This window comes from Bombina bombina, chromosome 1 (genome assembly GCF_027579735.1).
Source record: "Bombina bombina isolate aBomBom1 chromosome 1, aBomBom1.pri, whole genome shotgun sequence".
Lineage (NCBI taxonomy): Eukaryota > Metazoa > Chordata > Amphibia > Anura > Bombinatoridae > Bombina > Bombina bombina.
This window is the reverse complement of record NC_069499.1, coordinates 463,946,016-463,968,729: the sequence shown is the minus strand read 5'-3', so window position 1 is coordinate 463,968,729 and position 22,714 is coordinate 463,946,016.

The window sequence follows — 22,714 nt, the reverse complement described above, 5'->3', positions numbered from 1 at the left end:
AAAGCATTGAGGAAAGGGTTCTGTGACCCCCATGAAGGCGAAGTGAAGGGGTCCTCTTGGGGCCACTGGGTTGGGCCTCATGAGGGTAGGTGGTGGAACGTAGCGGAAGTGTGGGCAGTTCAGGACCAGAACGTGCGAGAACCTGCTGCTTCCCTACGCACATCTGAATGGTGGGACCCGTGGAACTGCAGGTGCCTCTTACCTGTCCTGCTGTGGCTGCTTTCAGGAGCTGTTTCTCAGCAAATTTCGAGCTGATCAAGAGTATGGCTGGGAGCAGAGAATTGAGGACGTGCGGAAGATAAGGTGCCTGCAATACTTAGCCTGTATTGGCTTGCTATGGGCTACAGGCAAGTTTTGAAGAGATGGGCCAAAGTGCTTCAACTCAACTGCTGGAGCAGATACGAGGCAGCCAAGGCCTGGTTGGGCTTCCTCCGGTGGCAGCTGGGAGATCTGGAAGAAATGCAAATACAGACGCACGTGAGCCCCAGACGTTGCCCTAAAGCAGGAGCAGTTATGCACGCCCCTCAGTTCAGGTTGTTGGGCAAACTAAGCTGATGGCACCAAGCTACTAGCTTGCGGGTGGTTAACTGTAAGGATGGTGGCAAGTTGATTCCAGAGCAGATGTAATGCAGGCTTGGCCTGTTGGGCTTGATTAGAGCAGGAGCCAGGCTGTGAATGGGACACAACAGGGACTTCTTCAGCCACACTGGAAGGATCGGGAAGCAGGAGCTGTTCTGCATGGTACCATGGGGATGGCAGGCTGTTTTGGTGCTGGTAATGGCATCAGGGGGTTTATAAGGATTGTTAAGGGAAAGCTTATGGGGAATTGTTTGGGGGGATGCTGTTTGAGATAGGAAAGCCATATGGTTTTCTCTTGGAGTCATAGGTTCATGATGGCAGGGGGCACAAGCTTAGTATGGTGGTTGGTAATGGTCAGATTAAGGGAGGGTGTAGGGAAGGTTAGGATTTAAGTGAGCTGGCTGGGATGGAGGGTGGGAGACAGGTAGGTGCTGTGAAATGAAGGGAATAAAAGGATGGCAATGGAGGTGGGGGGAATCAGGTGTAGCATGGGGAGCACTTGTTGAGGGTTAGTGGGGGCATGGTCATCGTAGGGTCCCAGGCATGTTTGGAAGTATTAATTGGCACCTTTGATCCCTTTGGCCTTTCCTGGGAGCAATTATATTTTCTGAACCAGAAGGTGATTCACATTAGGAATGCTGGGGGGCTTAGGTAGTGGAGGGTCATCAGAGGGAGGAATTACGGATATTCAGGCAGCGGGAAGGTCTCTAGGGCAGTTGTTCATATGGGGGGGAGCAGTTAGTATTGACAGTTAGTTTCGGGGGGGTGGGGGTACAGGGTAGGGTGTATGGTGGGGTGAATTGCCCTACATCCCAAAGGGTAGCAGGTACTAGAGCATGGGATGAGGATAGCTGGAGCAAACACAACAGCTCAAGGCGTGCTTATAATCAGATGGTCATAAAATGTGCAATTGTAACGGTCTTTCAGGGAAGCTGTCATAGTTATTAATTAAGGAGGGCTGCAGGAGATTGTGGCCTAGGTGACTGGTGGGACATGAGTGATGTATTGACATTTGTCGAATAGTTTTGGGGTCTAGTTGGACTGGCTAGCGGTTGTGGGAGCAATTTTGGGGTCTTGGTTTAGCAACAGTGCGGTCCAGGTTTCTGGAGTAGTAGTTTGGAAATGCTGTAAGTTCCTTTATTACAAGCACTGGAGGATTAGTATGTTAGTTAGATGGGACGAAAGTGGGATCCTAAGATACCTGTAGGTGGTGCTGTATTGTGGCTTAGAGGTTAACATAGTAAAAAAGAGAGGCCTTGGAACCGGTTGGATGAAGATAAAATCCACTTTATTAAATGTAGGTTAAAAGATACATGCCAAATCAAGAAAACATAGGACTAACAGATCCTACGCGTTTCGGCAGATGCTGTACTCATAGATCTGTTTAGGCACTGTACAGTGTCGGTTTAAAAAGCACCTCCTTTGCAGCTATTGGTGGAAGTGACAATTAAAATACACTCCCACATTAACTCCTAGCACCCTGAAAATATACACAGTGAATAAGAGGGCAATAATGGCTGCTAAATGATCTTAACACATAATACTAAATGATCTTAACATATATTACACTTTACAATGCATAGAATCTGACAGCGTTATAATCAGCAGATGAATATATATTTCTAATGCAAAATATATATGATATATAAAACATATACAGCTAGATTATGAGTTTTGCGTTAGAGGCTGTGCGGTGCTAACGAGCAATTTATGCTCACCGCTCACTTACAGACAGCGCTGGTATTACAGGTTTTTTCAAACCAGACAAGAAGTGAGCGTTGAGCAAAATTTTGCTCATTACCACACTCCAATACCAGCGCTGCTTACGTTAGCGGTGAGCTGGTGTAACGTGCTCGTGCACGATTTCCCCATAGGAATTAATGCGGAGAGTCGGCTGAAAAAAAGTCTAATACCTGCAAAAAAGCAGCGTAAAGCTCCATAACGCAGCCCCATTGATTCCTATGGGGAAATACATTTTATGTCTACACCTAACACCCTAACATGAACCCCAAGTCTAAACACCCCTAATCTTACACTTATTAACCCCTAATCTTCCGCCTCCGATATCGCCGACACCTACATTATAATTATTAACCCCTACTCTGCCACTCCGGACACCTCCGCCACCTACATTATACTTATGAACCCCTAATCTGATGCCCCCAACATCGCCAAACCCTACATTATATTTATTAACCCTACTCTGCTGCCCCCAATGTCGCTGCCACCTACCTACACTTATTAACCCCTAATCTGCCGCCCCCAACGTCGCCGCCACTATAATAAACATATTAACCCCTAAACCGCCGCACTCCCACCTCGCAAACATTAGTTAAATATTATTAAACCCTAATCTGCCGGCCCTAACATTGCCGCCGCCTACCTACATTTATTAACCACTAATCTGCCACCCCCAACGTCTCCGCCACTATACTAAATGTATTAACCCCTAAACCTAAGTCTTACCCTAAACCTAACACCCCCTAACTTAAATATAATTAAAATAAATCTAAATAAAAATTCCTATCATTAACTAAATAATTCCTATTTAAAACTAAATACTTACCAATAAAATAAACCCTAAGATAGCTACAATATAACTAATAGTTACATTGTAGCTAGCTTAGGATTTATTTTATTTTACAGGCAAGTTTGTATTTATTTTAACTAGGTAGAATAGTTATTAAATAGTTATTAACTATTTAATAACTACCTAGCTAAATTAAATACAAAGTTACCTGTAAAATAAAACCTAACCTAAGTTACAATTACACCTAACACTACATTATAATTAAATGTTTTCCCTAAATTAAATACAATTAAATACAATTAAATAAAATTATCTAAAGTACAAAAAAACCCCACTAAATTACAGAAAATAATAAACAAATTACAAGATTTTTAAACTAATAACACCTAATCTAATCCCCCTAACAAAATAAAAAAAAAAAACCAAAAAATTAAAAAAAGCAAATAGAAATCTATCAGCCAATTGGAATTAAGGTAGAAAAAAATCCTATTGGCTTATGCAATCAGCCAATAGGATTGAAGTTCAATCCTATTGGCTGATGCAATCAGCCAATAGGATTGTAGTTCAATCCCTATTGGCTGATGCAATCAGCCAATAGGATTGAGCTGGCATTCTATTGGCTGTTCCAATAAGCCAATAGAATGCAAGATCAATCCTATTGGCTGATTGCATCAGCCAATAGGATTTTTTCTACCTTAATTCTGATTGGCTGATAGAATTCTATCAGCCAATCGGAATTGAAGGGACGCCATCTTGGATGACGCGATTTAAAGGAACCTTCATTCAGTCTTAGCCGTCGGATGAAGAGAAAGCTCCGCGTCGGATGTCTTGAAGATGGACCCGCTCCGCGCCGGATGGATGAAGATAGAAGATGCCGTCTGGATGAAGACTTCTGCCCGTCTGGAGGACCACTTCGCCTGGCTTGGATGAGGACTTCTCCCGGCTTCCTTGAGGACTTCGGCCCGGTTGGATGAAGACTTCTCCCAGTAAGGTGATCTTCAAGGGGTTAGTGTTAGGTTTTTTAAGGGGGTATTGGGTGGGTTTTAGAGTAGGGTTGGTTGTGTGGGTGGTGGGTTTTAATGTTGGGGGGGATTTGTAATTTTTTTACAGGTAAAAGAGCTGATTACTTTGGGGCAATGCCCCGCAAAAGGCCCTTTTAAGGGCTATTTGTAATTTAGTGTAGGGTAGTGCTTTTTTATTTTGGGGGGGCTTTTTTATTTTGTTAGGGGGATTAGATTAGGTGTAATTAGTTTAAAAATCTTGTAATTTGTTTATTATTTTCTGTAATTTAGTGGAGGTTTTTTTTAGATAATTTTATTTAATTGTATTTAATTTAGGGAAATAATTTAATTATAGTGTAGTGTTAGGTGTAATTGTAACTTAGATTAGGTTTTATTTTACAGGTAACTGTGCATTTATTTTAACTGGGTAGTTATTAAATAGTTAATAACTATTGAATAACTATTCTACCTAGTTAAAATAAATACAAACTTGCCTGTAAAATAAAAATAAACCCTAAGCTAGCTACAATGTAACTATTAGTTATATTGTAGCTAGCTTAGGGTTTATTTTATAGGTAAGTATTTAGTTTTAAATAGGAATTATTTAGTTAATGATGGAAATATTTATTTAGATTTATTTGAATTATATTTGTTAGGGAGTGCTAGGGTTAGACTTAGATTTAGGGGTTAATAACTTTAGTATAATGGCGGCGACGTTGGGGGCGGCAGATTAGGGGTTAATAAATGTAGGTAGGTGTTGGTGATCTTAGGGACGGTAGATTAGGGGTTATTAATATTTAACTAATGTTTGTGAGGCGGGAGTACGGCGGTTTAGGGGTTAATATGTTTATTATAGTGACGGTGATGTCCGCTTCGGCAGATTAGGGGTTAAACATTTTAATTTAGTGTTTGCAATGCAGGAGGGCCTCGGTTTAGGGGTTAATAGGTAGTTTATGGGTGTTAGTGTACTTTTTTAGCACTTTAGTTAAGAGTTATATTATATATATTATAGGTGATATGATAGCAAAACTTTCAAGTACATTAAAGGGTTTAGTAAAACTGAGGCTGTGGGTATTTTACATAAAATGGAAAATTCAAGAACAAGGGGTCATGAGCTCAAGCTAAAGGGTAGTAGATTCAGGAGTAATTTGAGGAAGCACTTCTTTACAGAAAGAGTGATTGATTTATGGAATAAACTTCCTCAAGAGGTAGTAGCAACAAACACTGTGGGGGACTTTAAAAATGCATGGGACAAGCATAGGGCTATCCTACGAACTAGATAAGTTTATACTGTTAGGTAAGGTCGGGCAGACTTGCTGGGCCTATGGCTCTTATCTGCCGTCAATATCTATGTTTCTATGTTTCTATGTTTTATGCTACAGCATTGTAGTGTAAAACTCTTAACTACTGACTTTAAAATGCGGTACCAGTCTTGACAGAAGAGGGTGTACCGCTCACTTTTTGTCAGACTCGTAATACCGGCGCTATGCAAGTCCCATTGAAAAAAGAGGATACGCAATTTACATCAGTGGATTTGCAGTATTTCCAAGTCTGGCCAAAAAGTGACCAGCACACCTGTGTCTGCAAGACTCATAATACCAACGGGCATTAAAAAGCAGCATTAGGACCTCTTAACGCTGCTTTTTAAACCTAACGCACAACTCGTTATCTAGCCGATAGCAATTATGCTGAAAGCAGTCATAGGGGCCTATCTATCAAGCTGTCAACTGAATTCCGCAGCGTAAATGTTGCGAGCTTGATCTGACCTAGTTATCAAAGCCTACAGACTGGCAAATGTTGAAATTTGTGATATAAAATACGATCCGCTGGTCTCAATCCGACGCAGATTGATGCTTACATCATTACAAATATTCTGAATACACATTCAGCTCTATTTGACACTTTTTCCCAGTTATCAAACTTTTAACAGGTAAGCTCGCGGCTATTTTGGCCCAGCGTACCTGGTTTTCAATCTGCCACCTTGGAGGCCGTGGAGCCATAGAAATCAATGGGAGTCTGAAAGCACCGAAAGCTTATGTTCGATGCTGCCAGATATCCCTTTTATTTCTATGAGGATTTTGCTGCCTCGACATCGCCACAGCCTAAATAAAGTTATTATTAACCCCTATTCCATTGCTCTCCGACACCGCCGTCACTAAATAAACATATTATTAAGGTTTATTTAAGGGTTTTTTGGGGGAGTTTTATTTTTAGATTAAGGTCTGGGCATGTAAAAGAGCTAAATGCCCTTTTAAAGGCAATACCCATACAAATGCCCCTTTCAGGTCAATGGGGAGCTTAGGTTATTTTAGATAAGTTTTTTATTTGGGGGGTTGGTTGGTTGGGTGGTGGGTTTTACTGTTGGGGGTGTTTGTATTTTTTTTTACAAGTAAAAGAGCTGATCTCTTTGGGGCAATGTGTTTTTTTTTTGTAATTTAGTGTTTGTTTTTTTCTGTAATTTAGTACTTTTAATAATATTTAATTGTATATTTAATTTGAGTAGGGTTAGTTTTTTTAATATGTAATTTATTTTATTTAATTGGTAGTTTAATTTATCTGTAGGATAATAGTTAGGGTAGGTTAATTAATAGGTTAATATAGTTTATTTTAATTCTACAGGTAAGTTTAAATTTATTTGAAGATAGGGATGTTGTAATTTTAATTTAAAGTTAGCGGGTTGTTAGGTTTAGGGTTTAATAGCTTAATTTATTTTTTTGGCGATGTGGTGGGCTGACGTTTTAGGGGTTAATAGGTTTAGTTAGTGGTAGTTATGTGGGAGGCCAGAGGTTTAGGGGTTAATACGTTTATTTAGGTTGCGACAGGATAGGAGTTAATACATTTATTTATGTTGCGGCAGGATAGGGGTTAATAACTTTATTTATGTTGTGGCGGTGTCGGGGAGCAGCGGGATAGTGGTTAATAACTTTATTTATGTTGCGGCGGGGTCAGGGAGCAGCGGGATAGGGGTTAAACATTTTAGTATAGTGGCGGCGTTTAGTGACAGGGTATAAATAAAGTTTGGAAAAAGCCGAATAGATGCAAGATCGATGACTGTTAGTTAACAACAGTCCGATGCTCATCGCCCCGTACTTGGTGCGCGTCTTTTTGCCATTTTTTTTTATAACTAAGGAGAGCGTATTGAGATACGCGGCCGCAATGTTAGGCGATGTTAGGCGAGCGTATTGATGCCGGTGAATGCAACACAGTTGACGGCTTGATAGATATCCCCCATAGAGTGTAAATCCATAGTTAAACAACACAGTATACTGCAAACAATAATGCTGTAAACAATTTTAACAGCAGGAATATGATTATAGAATGTAGTTATAAATGAAGTATGTTCCCAAAAGACTGCTTTCAGCATAATAGCTATATGTTTTATGTATCCTATATATTTTGAATTATAAATATATATTCATCTGCTGATTATGACGCTGTCAGATTCTATGCATTGTAAAGTGTATTATATGTTAAGATCATTTAGCATCCATTATGGCCCTCTTATTCATTGTGTATATTTTCAGGGTGCTAGGAGTTAATATGGGAGTGTATTTTAATTGTCACTTCCGCCAATAGCTGTGAAGGAGGTGGTTTTTAAACCGACACTGTGCAGTGCCTAAACAGATCTATGAGTACGGCATCTGCCGAAACGCGTAGAATCTGTTAGTCATATGTTTTCCTGATTTGGCATGTATCTTTTAACCTACGTTTAATAAAGTGAATTTTATCTTCATCCAACCGGTTCCAAAGCCTCTCTTTTTTGCTATTGCCTTATGGATTATGAGGAGTCCTTTTTGCCAAAGTCCCAGATTCCCCTAACACCGGTGATCATTCCCCATTGATGACAGCCTAAGTGGAGTATTCTGAGTGGCCTACCACCCGCAATCCTCTGGAGTCATGTCACACCAGTCATACCCGGAAGTATCGACCGCATGGACAGCAAGGACGACAGCGCAAGGTAATAATTCCACACTGGAGCTGTGTTTACCTTATCGCCAGTGATTGTCCACATGGCTTCTTGTGGTCTTTTACCTTGGGAATGGTGGAGTAGCGGTAGCAGACGGGTGAATCACTCACCCTTCCGCAAGTTGTATGCTACAGAGTAGTGGTGTTAAAGGTGAATTTGACTCTTATTTGGGTCAACCGTTATTTGTAATTGGCTTCTCTATCTTTTCTCCTGGGGAACTGTGTGCATGCATATTCATAATTTGAAATGGGATGCCGAGTGTTTATTTACGATACACTAAATTTTGATGGCTATTGTTTATAGGAATATTTCTCTCTTTTTTGTTTAGAGGTTAACATGTCTGGCTGGGAAGCCACAGGTTTGGGTTTTGAAGCCACCTTCTGGTGCTGGTTCTAGGCCCCTATGTGTGTCCTTGTATGGATTGGTGCATGCATATGTAGATATCTTGGTGTATTTATGGTTTTGTGTTTTGTCAGGCATTGTTTTTATGTATGGGGGTATGTGTAGATATGTCTGTATATAAGTGTATGTTCATGTATTTGTTTGTATGTGGGTGGGTATATATTTATATATATTTATGGGTTTAGCACTGCAGAATCTATTGGCGCTCTACAAATAACCGATAACAATATATATGAGGTAGAGTGGTATGTATGTATATGTGAGTTATGTGTATATGTGTATACATATGTATATTGTATATATGGTTATATATATATGTTGGGTGCCAGTTAGGTATGATGATCTTTCAGATATGTGATATGGTTGTGAAGCTGCGGCTTGGATTTCACGTTGGATTTTGTAGCATGTTAAAACATTGGGCTTTTGTTAGTGGTTTTCTTACATTGGTTGGTAATTTTTGTTTACTTGGGCCCAGCAGAAGCCGTGATAGTCGAGGATGGTGGTCATACCTATGTTTTCAGTCTTGTTCATTTTAACTACATCTTAAAGGGGATGATCTATCAACCGTTCGCCTTACCTATTGTTTTCTTCGTCCCACCTTGTATGTCTCGCCACCCTTGTTGTTTTTTGCCTGGGGTGTAGCTTTCTTGGTTTTGTTTTTCCTAAACTTACATGGTTTCTATTCTCGCTAAGACCATTATAAATATATATAATTTTGGTGTATGGATAGAGGGGCAGTTAAATTTGGATAGGCCTGTATCTTTGTGTACTGGTGTCCATATGGGTATAAATATATATGTTTATATTGATATATGTGTGGGTCCATATGTGTGTGTGTGTATATATATATATATATATATATATATATATATATATTTATATACCACCCCCCCATTTTGTGCCTGGGTGGGGTATATGATATTTCTCTGTTTAAAAAAATGGATTAGTTAACAAGAATGTCTTGGTTGTGGTTGAGTAGTATTTTGGTGGGTGTTTTTTGGGGGGTGAACTTTGTGTGAGGTTCTTAATAGTTAATAACTATTTACTAACTAATCTACCTAGTTAAAATAAATACAAACTTGCCTGTAAAATAAAAATAAAACCTAAGATAGATACAATGTAACTATTAGTTATATTGTAGCTAGCTTAGGGTTTATTTTATAGGTAAGTATTTAGTTTTAAATAGGAATTATTTAGTTAATTATAGGAATTTTTATTTAGATTTATTTTAATTATATTTAAGTTAGGGGGTGTTAGGATTAGGGTTAGACTTAGGTTTAGGGGTTAATAAATCTAAATAAAAATTCCAATCCATAAGGTGAAGGCACCTTATGGTTTGATGTGAGTTTATAGGTGGTAGCTTCTCTGCAGTGGGTTTTGGAGTTGTTTGATTTTTAGGTATTTGGTTGGATGGTGCCTTTCTCCATGTGGAGTTAGAGCTGGATTGTGGGTATTGGTTTCAATTGGGATGGATTATTTTGTGGTCTAAAGGGTGATCTAGGTGGCTTGCATCTTGGAGGGCTAATTGGGCTAATATCAGTCCCAGTTTGTTAGATGGGATTGTGATAACGTTTTTCTTGTTTCTAGTTTTAAGGTAGGGGTTGGTTTTTATTGGTTAGCCCTACTGAGGTGCTGGACAGTGTTGTCGAGCTTTGGCAGAGGTGCTTGCCTAATTTGTGGTGGTTTTGATTTGACTGGATTGTTGGTACCTCCTGTTTGATTGGCAGGGGAGAATTTTATACAAGGGGGCGTGCCCTTCTTAGTGGTAGGAAGGGAACATTTTGTGGATGCGCAAGCACCCTGGGGTTTTATTGAAATATTTAACTGATTATTTGGTAATGTTATGGATATATTATTATTGGTGTTCAATAAAGCAAGCTGCAGCCTTTATATCCCCATCTTCTTGTGTCATGCATTTACTTAAGCGGAATGTAAGTGCCTAGTATGGGAAGGAAAGGAATGAAGGAAAGCATTGAGGAAAGGGTTCTGTGACCCCCATGGAGGTCAAGTGAAGGGTTCACTGGGTTGGGCCTCATGAGGATAGGTGGTGGAACGTAGCGGAAGTGTGGGCAGTTCAGGACCAGAGCATGTGAGGAGAAGCTCCAGCCCTCCATCCCATTTTCTATGGGGTTTGATCTGTATGTCGCAGCTTGGGGTTGGCGGGGGTGCTTGCCTATTTTGTGGTGGTTTTGATCATAATAGATTGTTGGTACCTCCTGTTTGATTGGCAGGGGAGAATTGTATGCAAGGGATGGGCAAGCACCCTGGGGTTTTATTAACATGTTTAAATGATTATTTGGTAATGTTATGGCCATATATTTTTTATGGTGTTCAATAAAGCAAGCTGTGGCCTTTATAACCCCATCTTCTTGTGTCATGCATTTATTTAAGTGGAACGTAAGTGCCTAGTATGGGGATCAAGCAAAAATATTACAGGTTTCCAGCATTTAAATCCTTTAAGATGCAAAAAATCTGGGAAATCCTTACTAAAGCCTTCTATTTTGTCTTGCACTTTTGGGATTTGTCTAAATAGGTACAGTGCAGTGTCAGTTAAGCTTCACAGGCACAACCTATATATTACAAATACTATATGTCACTAATGAGACCCAGCTCACAGCTCATCCAAACACATACGGCTAGATTTAGAGTTTTGTCGGTAAGGACCCGCGTAGCTAACGCCGTTTTTTTTCTGGCCGCACCATAAAAATAACTCTGGTATTGAGAGTCCACATAAAGGCTGCGTTAGGCTCCAAAAAAGGAGCGTAGAGCATATTTAACGCAGCTTCAACTCTCAATACCAGAGTTGCTTACGCAAGCGGCCAGCCTCAAAAACGTGCTCGTGCACGATTCCCCCATAGGAAACAATGGGGCTGTTTGAGCTGAAAAAAAACCTAACACCTGCAAAAAAGCCGCGTTCAGCTCCTAACGCAGCCCCATTGTTTGCTATGCGTAAACACTTCCTACGTCTGCACCTAACACCCTAACATGTACCCCGAGTCTAAACACCCCTAACCTTACACTTATTAACCCCTATTCTGCCGCCCCCGCTATCGCTGACCCCTGCATATTATTATTAACCCCTAATCTACCGCTCCGGACACCGTCGCTACTTACATTATCCCTATGTACCCCTAATCTGCTGCATTAACATCGCCGACCCCTATATTATATTTATTAACCCCTAATCTGCCCCCACAATGTCGCCTCCACCTTCCTACACTTATTAACCCCTAATCTGCCGACCGGAGCTCACCGCTATTCTAATAAATGTATTAACCCCTAAAGCTAAGTCTAACCCTAACACTAACACCCCCCTAAGTTAAATGTAATTTACATCTAACAAAATTAATTAACTCTTATTAAATAAATTATTCCTATTTAAAGCTAAATACTTACCTGTAAAATAAATCCTAATATAGCTACAATATAAATTATAATTACATTGTAGCTATTTTAGGATTAATATTTATTTTACAGGCAACTTTGTAATTATTTTAACCAGGTACAATAGCTATTAAATAGTTAAGAACTATTTAATAGTTACCTAGTTAAAATAATTACAAAATTACCTGTCAAATAAATCCTAACCTAAGTTACAATTAAACCTAACACTATACTATCATTAAATTAATTAAATAAAATACCTACAATTACCTACAATTAAACCTAACACTACACTATCAATACATTAATTAAATACAATATCTACAAATAACTACAATGAAATAAACTAACTAAAGTACAAAAAATAAAAAAGAACTAAGTTACAAAAAATAAAAAAATATCTACAAACATAAGAAAAATATTACAACAATTTTAAACTAATTACACCTACTCTAAGCCCCCTAATAAAACAACAAAGCCCCCCAAAATAAAAAAATGCCCTACCCTATTCTAAATTACTAAAGTTAAAAGCTCTTTTACCTTACCAGCCCTGAACAGGGCCCTTTGCGGGGCATGCCCCAAGAAGTTCAGCTCTTTTGCCTGTAAAAAAAACATACAATACCCCCCCCAACATTACAACCCACCACCCACATACCCCTAATCTAACCCAAACCCCCCCTAAATAAACCTAACACTAAGCCCCTGAAGATCTTCCTACCTTATCTTCACCATACCAGGTTCACCGATCGGTCCTGAAGAGCTCCTCCGATGTCCTGATCCAAGCCCAAGCGGGGGGCTGAAGATGTCCATGATCCGGTAGAAGTCTTCATCCAAGCGGGGCAGAAGAGGTCTTCCATCCGATTGAAGTCTTCATCCAGGCGGCATCTTCTATCGACATCCATCTGGAACGGAGCGGCAGCATCCTGAAGACCTCCGACGCGGAACATCCATCCTGGCCGACGACTGAACGACGAATGACGGTTCCTTTAAATGACGTCATCCAAGATGGCGTCCCTCGAATTCCGATTGGCTGATAGGATTCTATCAGCCAATCGGAATTAAGGTAGGAATATTCTGATTGGCTGATGGAATCAGCCAATCAGAATCAAGTTCAATCCGATTGGCTGATCCAATCAGCCAATCAGATTGAGCTCGCATTCTATTGGCTGTTCCGATCGGATAGAATCCTATCAGCCAATCGGAATTCGAGGGACGCCATCTTGGATGACGTCATTTAAAGGAACCGTCATTCGTCGTTCAGTCGTCGGCCAGGATGGATGTTCCGCGTCGGAGGTCTTCAGGATGCTGCCGCTCCGTTTTAGATGGATGTCGATAGAAGATGCCGCCTGGATAAAGACTTCAATCGGATGGAAGACCTCTTCTGCCCCGCTTGGATGAAGACTTCTACCGGATCATGGACATCTTCAGCCCCCCGCTTGGGCTTGGATCAGGACATCGGAGGAGCTCTTCAGGACCGATCGGTGAACCTGGTATGGTGAAGACAAGGTAGGAAGATCTTCAGGGGCTTAGTGTTAGGTTTATTTAAGGGGGGTTTGGTTAGATTAGGGGTATGTGGGTGGTGGGTTGTAATGTTGGGGGGGGGTATTGTATGTTTTTTTTACAGGCAAAAGAGCTGAACTTCTTGGGGCATGCCCCGCAAAGGGCCCTGTTCAGGGATGGTAAGGTAAAAGAGCTTTTAACTTTAGTAATTTAGAATAGGGTAGGGCATTTTTTATTTTGGGGGGCTTTGTTGTTTTATTAGGGGGCTTAGAGTAGGTGTAATTAGTTTAAAATTGTTGTAATATTTTTCTTATGTTTGTAGATATTTTTTTATTTTTTGTAACTTAGTTCTTTTTTATTTTTTGTACTTTAGTTAGTTTATTTCATTTTAGTTATTTGTAGGTTTTGTATTTAATTAATGTATTGATAGTGTAGTGTTAGGTTTAATTGTAGGTATTGTACTTAATTAATTTATTGATAGTGTAGTGTTAGGTTTAATTGTAGGTAATTGTAGGTATTTTATTTAATTAATTTAATGATAGTATAGTGTTAGGTTTAATTGTAACTTAGGTTAGGATTTATTTGACAGGTAATTTTGTAATTATTTTAACTAGGTAACTATTAAATAGTTCTTAACTATTTAATAGCTATTGTACCTGGTTAAAATAATTACAAAGTTGCCTGTAAAATAAATATTAATCCTAAAATAGCTAGAATGTAATTATAATTTATATTGTAGCTATATTAGGATTTATTTTACAGGTAAGTATTTAGCTTTAAATAGGAATAATTTATTTAATAAGAGTTAATTAATTTCGTTAGATGTAAATTATATTTAACTTAGGGGGGTGTTAGTGTTAGGGTTAGACTTAGCTTTAGGGGTTAATACATTTATTATATTAGCGGTGAGCTCCGGTCGGCAGATTAGGGGTTAATAATTGAAGTTAGGTGTCGGCAATGTTAGGGAGGGCAGATTAGGGGTTAATACTATTTATTATAGGGTTAGTGAGGCGGATTAGGGGTTAATAACTTTATTATAATAGCGGTGCGGTCCGGTCGGCAGATTAGGGGTCAATAAGTGTAGGCAGGTGGAGGCGACGTTGTGGGGGGCAGATTAGGGGTTAATAAATATAATATAGGGGTCGGCGGTGTTAGGGACAGCAGATTAGGGGTACATAAGGATAACGTAGGTGGCGGCGCTTTGCGGTCGGCAGATTAGGGGTTAATAAGTGTAAGTAGCTGGCGGCGACGTTGTGGGGGGCAGGTTAGGGGTTACTAAATATAATATAGGGGTCGGCGGTGTTAGGGGCAGCAGATTAGGGGTACATAAGGATAACGTAGTTGGCGGTCGGCAGATTAGGGGTTAAAAAAATTTAATCGAGTGTCGGCGATGTGGGGGGACCTCGGTTTAGGGGTACATAGGTAGTTTATGGGTGTTAGTGTAATTTAGAGTACAGTAGTTAAGAGCTTTATGAACCGGCGTTAGCCCAGAAAGCTCTTAACTACTGACTTTTTTCCTGCGGCTGGAGTTTTGTCATTAGATTTCTAACGCTCACTTCAGCCACGACTCTAAATACCGGAGTTAGAAAAATCCCATTGAAAAGATAGGATACGCAATTTACGTAAGGGGATCTGCGGTATGGAAAAGTCGCGGCTGAAAAGTGAGCGTTAGACCCTTTTTTGAGTGACTCCAAATACCGGAGGTAGCCTAAAACCAGCGTTAGGAGCCTCTAACGCTTGTTTTCACGGCTAACGCCAAACTCCAAATCTAGGCCATAATTTCCTATGCAGTGACTTTGTATCTATCATAAACAACTGTCTTAACCCTTGGCAACAAAGGGAACTTTAGGAGATCTGAATATGTTGTGTCTGTACAAATCCCATAATACATCAAAAATAAGTATATTTAATTCAACACACATCACTCTCCCTATGGTTTCATTGTAGTCCTCAATATGTGTTTCACTATCATTACTCATCATATACTGTTTTGGTTGATGGGGGTGTTTCCCCTATATTTTAGGAAATTCTTTATCACTTCCTAATTAATTTATTTTCTTACTATTCTCTTAATAGAACATATACATACATATAAATATTTTATACACACACATACAGTATATATATATATATATATATATATTTTTTTTTTTTTTTTTTTATTATTATTATTATTATTATTTCATTTTGAAGGACACATTTTACCATTAATCTACTATTAAATAGTCAATTACCATGGTGACAAGGTATAAGTTATTAAGACTATATATTTGTGGAAATTATTGGCCAACAAGCCAATTAGAACACAATGCTACAAAGATCTCTCAGGGCTCCAATACTGATTACAGTTCATCTGATAAGTATGACTTTCACTATCCGCTTAGATATATAATGTGAGTTGTAAAACCAATCCTATAGCCAATTATCGTTATCCAATGAGCTTTAATAATGACCTTTCACTCTAAGAGAAGAGTATATTAAGAACTGAGTTATCTCTTGTACAATATGAAATATGAAGGAAAATCAAAGGCCTTCTTTGTTTCACTTCACTTAAGATATAATACTGGAAAATAGCGCTTGAAGAAACTTTTATGAGAGATTTTTTTATACCATGACCTTTTCTTACTGTAAAACAGCAAGAATCTGTTAAATCATATGGCCCATGGGACTATACAGCTCTTTTCTCCTACATTCTCTATTTTAAGGGATTCTTTCATTTTAACTCCAAAGAGAATAAACTCCGTGAACAAATTTGCTAAAGTGATTTCCAGTGTAAAAATGAATACTTATAGTTTTTTTTTTTATCTATGTTCCATCTTCTAGAACATTTCTGCTTACATAAAAGTTACAGAAAACAAGTAACAAATTGTTGCATTACAAACAAATTCTATATAAGATACTTTAAAAAATAATATATTTATTTATTGACTTCAACTTTAATATTTTTTATTAATAAACATGTTTTATCTTTTCTTTAATATGTGTATTATTTGGGCACAATAGTAATGTGTAAAAAATACAATTGTATTTATTTATAGTTGCCTGTTACTTGTGCACTGATATGGCTTGTCAGTGAAATCCATACTGTAGTATTGGCCATACATGCACTTTTTTTCTGGACATGCAAAGTGATTGTAGGGGACCTTTGGTTAAAGCTATTCATTTATTTGTTCCCTACATGCCAAACTAAATTTCAAAAATAATACATGAGTTATGTTTCCTCCCACAAAGTAAAAATGCAGTTTAGCATAGGGTAACCAGATTTGAAAATAAAGGTACACTATATTTACAACACTGTGCTTGCACATTTTTTTGTTAATGAGTACGTGAATGGCTGAGGATTAATATTATGTATGGTGTTAATTACAGAAAGTCACATAAAAAATGAATACATATGATGAATTTCGTTTTCTGTCTCCACTGCCATGTAGTATAAAAGAATGCTGCCCGGCTCTGCTTCCATACTCTTTAAGACAGGAGTACTCAATTGTTAACAATGGCAATCTCTTCACTTCTGTGTCCCTAAGAGACTGAGGGGCTGATTTATCATGACCCGTATTGTGCTTAATGCACCTGTTTCCGCAGGAGCCTTCAGGTTTGCTGGAAACAGGAAATAAGACCGCTGCTCCTTAACTCGTCTGCTGCCTCTGAGGCTGTGGACATCATTCCGCCGATCTCATACGATAGGGTTGATTGACACACCCTGCTAGGGGCCGAATGGCAGCGAATCTGCAGGGGGCTGCATTGTACAAGAAGTTCACCAGAATTCCTATAGCGGATCATGTCCGCCAGACACTTGATAAATCGGCCCCTCAGTTTTTCTCCACTGCTACCGTGTGCTCAAAATATTTGCTGCTCACAAGCCACCTGCTTGCAATATCTCTTCTGCCTCACCTCACAGGTCAGCAACAAGGCACACTTGTCTCCTGCTCCTTTTAAATGCAGAGTTCCATTCGCTGATTATGTAGGACACTACTATAAAAGCATGTTCTGGTTTCATGAAGTATGTGATTGTCATCATAGTGAACCGTAGTAAATATTAACAATGTGCTATAATAATAGGCTAATGTCTCAAAAAATAACATTATATTAATCCTAATTCAATCATGCATGCTAATGGTGTATAATAAATGAGTTATTATTACCCTAAAAATATCATTTTTTTTATATATATATATATATATATATATATATATATATATATATATATATATATATATATATATATATATATATATATAGGATTCATACATCTTATTAAGAAAGTTTGTCCCAGTAGTACACATTTTTCCAACCTACTTCTTAAAAAAAAGGTTGTATTCCACAATACTAGAATTTGCTGCTAAGCATCTGTTATAAGATACAACTGGTGAAATGTATGGAATCCAGTACCACATTATTTGTTTGTCAACTGTATTGTCCAATAACTTTATAAAGTAAAAACTTGTTTCTCAGATTAATTCACCTGATATTTAAAGGGATAGTAAAGTCCAAATTAAACTTTCATGATTCAGATAGGGCATAAAATTCAGTTTTGAACAACTTTTAGTTTCTAATTTACATTAATCATCGAATTTGCTTTGTTCTCTTGTTATTCTTAGTTGAAGCTAAACCTAGGAAGGCTCATATATTTTTAAACCCTTAAAGTCCGCCTCTCATCTGAATACATTTGACAGTTTTTCACATCTAGAAGGCGTTAGTTCATGTGTTTCATATAGATAACACTGTGCTCACACACGTGAAGTTATTTAAGAGTCAGCACTAATTGCCTGGAATGCAAATCTGTCAAAATATCTAAGATATGGAGGCAGTCTGCAAAAGCTTAGATACAAGGTAATTACAGAGGTAAACGTATATTTCTATAACAGTGTTGGTTATGGAAAACTGGGGAATGGTAAATAAACGGATTATCTATCTTTTTAAACAATAAAAATGTTCGTATTTACTATCCCTTTTCACATAAAGTGAACTTTTTTAGTATGATAAAGTATTTGTTATTATTTATTAAAGGGCTATTTCAATCTTAAAGTGACAGTAAACAATGGGCATATGCATTTAGATCCTTCATTAAGATCCGATTGTGGAAGAAGGCGGAGCCAGATTTATTCTTGTTCAACACACTATGATTTGTATTTGTACAGATCTTAGTGTGTTGCACTTTCATAAGAATAAATACAGCCGCCTTGTTTCTCATTCTCTAACAAAGGATCTAAAAACAACTTGAAATGTTTATATAACATTTTCAGTTATGTGTAGTAAATCAACTTCACAATATTTTCATTATTTATTTTGCCCCTTTCATTTAGCTCTGAGAATTGAGCTATTTCTAATTCTCAGAACTTGATCTGCACCCTGCTGCTAATAAATATAACACACCTAAATATAACTCATGTCAGGTTAGCGCAAATAAATAATTAGTGTACCCTTGTTGGATTTGTGCACATAAGTGGGACAAGAGTCCACTAATTCTTCATGTGCACTAACCTGACATTAGTTATATTAAGTTGCGTTATGTATTTATTAAATGTAAAATATTATAAAATATTAATAATTAATGTAAATAATTTTATAGATTTACTAAAATATTTTTTAAAAGCCATGAAATATATCTGTATATTTTTTAGTAACTATTATAATTATTAATAATTATTAATATTTTTTTCAATATTTAAAATTTACATAACTCACTTTAAGATAACTCATTCTTCATGTGCACTAACTGAACATCTTGTTAGACCTGAAGCTCGCAAACCAAAACATGTTACACATATTTTACATTCCAATGTTCTTCAAATAGAAAAAGTGTTCTTTATAATTTTAAAAATATATACAGTATATATATATATATATATATATATATATATATATATATTATAATGTTAATGTAGTATACAGTATATATATATATATATATATATATATATATATATATATATATACAGTTATAAATATATACAGATATATATAGGAATATATATTTAAAAATATAAAAAAACATTTCCTCTATATACAGAAAGGAACATTGGAATATTAAATATTTACAGTAAATACACATTAAAACACATTATTAAATATTAATATAGAATTATAATTTAGACACATAAATATATAGTTTAGCCCTTTGCTATATACTATATAGCTTTGAACCCTTATAAATATTTTTATTAATATTTATATGACTAATTTTATCAGATAGTGTTTATTTTAATGTTAATTTACTTTCAACTTTTAATACGTTCATATTAACACGTCCACAATATTTAAATATTGAGCCCACAATAACACTAGTGCGTAACTTTTAATCTAGCCATAAGTGTTTTGGATATTTCTTTCAAAATATCACAGCTTCCACATTTATTCCGAGAATAACTTGAAAAAATATTTTGGCAATTTGTGTATGTCGAATTAGGAATTTGTGGTTTTCATAAAAACATTGAAATTCAAATACCTGTATTTATGATATATGAGGTAAATTTAATATAACACTCCAAACAGCTGTTTCTCATATTTAAACCTGGTATAAATCTTTGTAAGAGATTTTTTTAAGAATAGTACATTAAAAAGAAAGTATTCAACACATCGATTTAATATACTGTGGCTTGGGTAAATCTTTCAAGTTTAAAGTCTTTTTAGATAAATTACATTTTTTATTTTCTAAAATGTAATGGCAATTATTTTGCTTTAGCCATCAAAATATCAGGAACTGTATGCCAATTGTTACTCAATTTCAGCAAAAATAGCATTAAAATGTTAGCTATTCTTTGTTTAATAGTCTACTTAAGGTATGGTTTATTTATAGTATGATGAGGTGATTTTTCCATTCTCTCCCCATTAAGTTATTTTAGTTATAAAGTAGTTTTATATATATATATATATATATATATATATATATATATATATATATATATATATAGTTATTGAGGAAAAACACAGGATTATATACCCTGCATAACAAACAAAACAGACAGACAACTCTTCCTGGGTTAAACTATTTAGAAGATGCTTGAGACTCTGTTTATCTGCACAAAGGGGAAATCAATAGCAAGACAGCTAGAAGCCCATTTGTCTCCCATAAAATGTCCATAGAGAAAGTAGCCACCATTTTTCAAGATATCAGCAACCAATGTAACCCCTACTCTTCAAACCCAAAAGGTAATATACTATAAATAACAACAAAAAAATAAAAATAATATAAAAAAAGAATATAACCTTAAAAATATTGTAACAAAAAAAGAAGAACATCCGCACAACAAGAGGCATCAGAGAGATGGGCTGATATAATAAAAAATAGGTTTATTGAAACAAGTTAAAATATAGGTACGTGGCAGGCAAACATCCTGCTTAGTTTCGTGCTCTCAGGAGCATTTAATTATAGGATACGTTTGCAGATGCAAACCCCCTATTTAAAGGGACAGCAACAAAGAATTAAACAATTATCAAAACAAAAGTACAACAGTACAATAAAATTAATAGTGAATATAAATCATTTACATTACCAATGTAAAGGGAGAAACACTTAGTAAGCATAAAATACATATTAAGCGTATTGATAAAAAAATACTAGCTTACCTCCAATCTCAAAATGTAAGTCTTTATTACATATAGACAGTTAAACTGTTGAAGTATGTATAAACTATGTGGCCAATAACGAAAGTGTGCAACCTGACAATAGTTCTAACTGTGTTCAAAATGCTTAAGATAATCCCATCAATGTTTGTAGTCCCTACACGTAAATTGAAATGAACACAATACCAGGGAAAACTAGTCATTATTACAAGTATATAAAGCAAAACACATTGCATAAATATGTTATTTATTGCAGCCTCATTCAATAAAATAACTCAAATCCTACTCACGATTTAGGCCTAAAGGTGAGAGTGTCTTTAATCTGTATATCCAGTACAACTCTTGCTTTAATAACAATTTGAGTCTATCACCACCTCTAACTAGTTGAAAGACTCTATCAATAACTTGTACCTTCATGCTAAATACATTACTCATATGTGTTAGATAAAAATGTCGGGCAATAGCAGATTCTTTGACATAATCCTTAGTGTCCCTGATGTGTTCCCTTATCCTAGATCTCAATTCTCTAGTTGTTTGTTCTGTATATTGCAGGGAACAAATCTTGCACTCAAGGAGGTAGACCACATATGTGATCCTACAATTGGCGTAGAATTTGCTAGGAAACTCCTCACCTGTAACAGTGCTTTTAAAACCACTACCAATATGGAGTACACTACAGGTAATGCATGGACCTATTCCACACCTATAGGTGCATTTTTTTCCTGATCCAATCACTCTTGTCCTCCCTCGTAGTACACACTAGACTGGGAGACAACCTTGTAGATAACGGGGATGGTCTTTTCGGGATAAATTTACATTTGTCTATCAGTGGATATAGAGCGGAATCATCCTTTAACATATTCATATATAGCACAAACTTGGAAAAACTGATTAGAATATTCAGTAGAAAAGACCACACTTTCCTGTGTTACAACCTCCTTCCTTTCTTGTCCTCGAATTAGGTCTGATTGTGTCATATTCCTCACATCCTCAAGAGTACAAGTAAGTTGTCCTTCATTGTATCCCCTGACCTTTAAACGTTCTATGAGAGCTTTAGCCTGCTGCTCAAAAAGTTTGCTACAATTGGTATTTCTGCGTAGGCGCATAAGCTAACCTCTTGGAATAGACCTACCAAATATGGTGGATGACATGACCGTGCATGCAAAATGGTATTCCCAGCTGTCGGCTTACGAAAGATGACGCTAATAACGACCCTTTTATCAGAATCTTCTAGTAGGACCAAATCAAGATAATTTACTGATGTAATCTGTATTTCACCAATAAATTTTAGTTTTTGATCATTACAATTCAGATATTCAAGAAAACTCTGAAAGTCAAAAGGTTCTCTGACAACAAAAAAGGAGATAATCTATAAATCACATATAAAACATGACATGACAAACATTATTGCAAATAGACTTAAAAAGGTTATACAGAAATTAATACATACAGATCAAGCAGGGTTCATGGAAGGACGTAACCCTGCAAAGAATACACGTAGAATATTTACAATTATTAACTATTGTAGACAGAGATTGGACCAAGATATAAAGGGAAGAGAAACAGATATTGCGGTCCTCTCAGTCGATGCCGAAAAGGCTTTCGACTGTATAACATGGGACCACCTTTTTACAGTATTGGATAGATTCGGGATAAAGGGTAACTTGAAGACATTAATAAAATCATTATACAAAGACCCCATCTCCAATATTATAGTAAATGATGAATTAACCCCAAATATTCATCTAAGGAGGGGAACAAGGCAGGGCTGCCCGTTGTCACCAC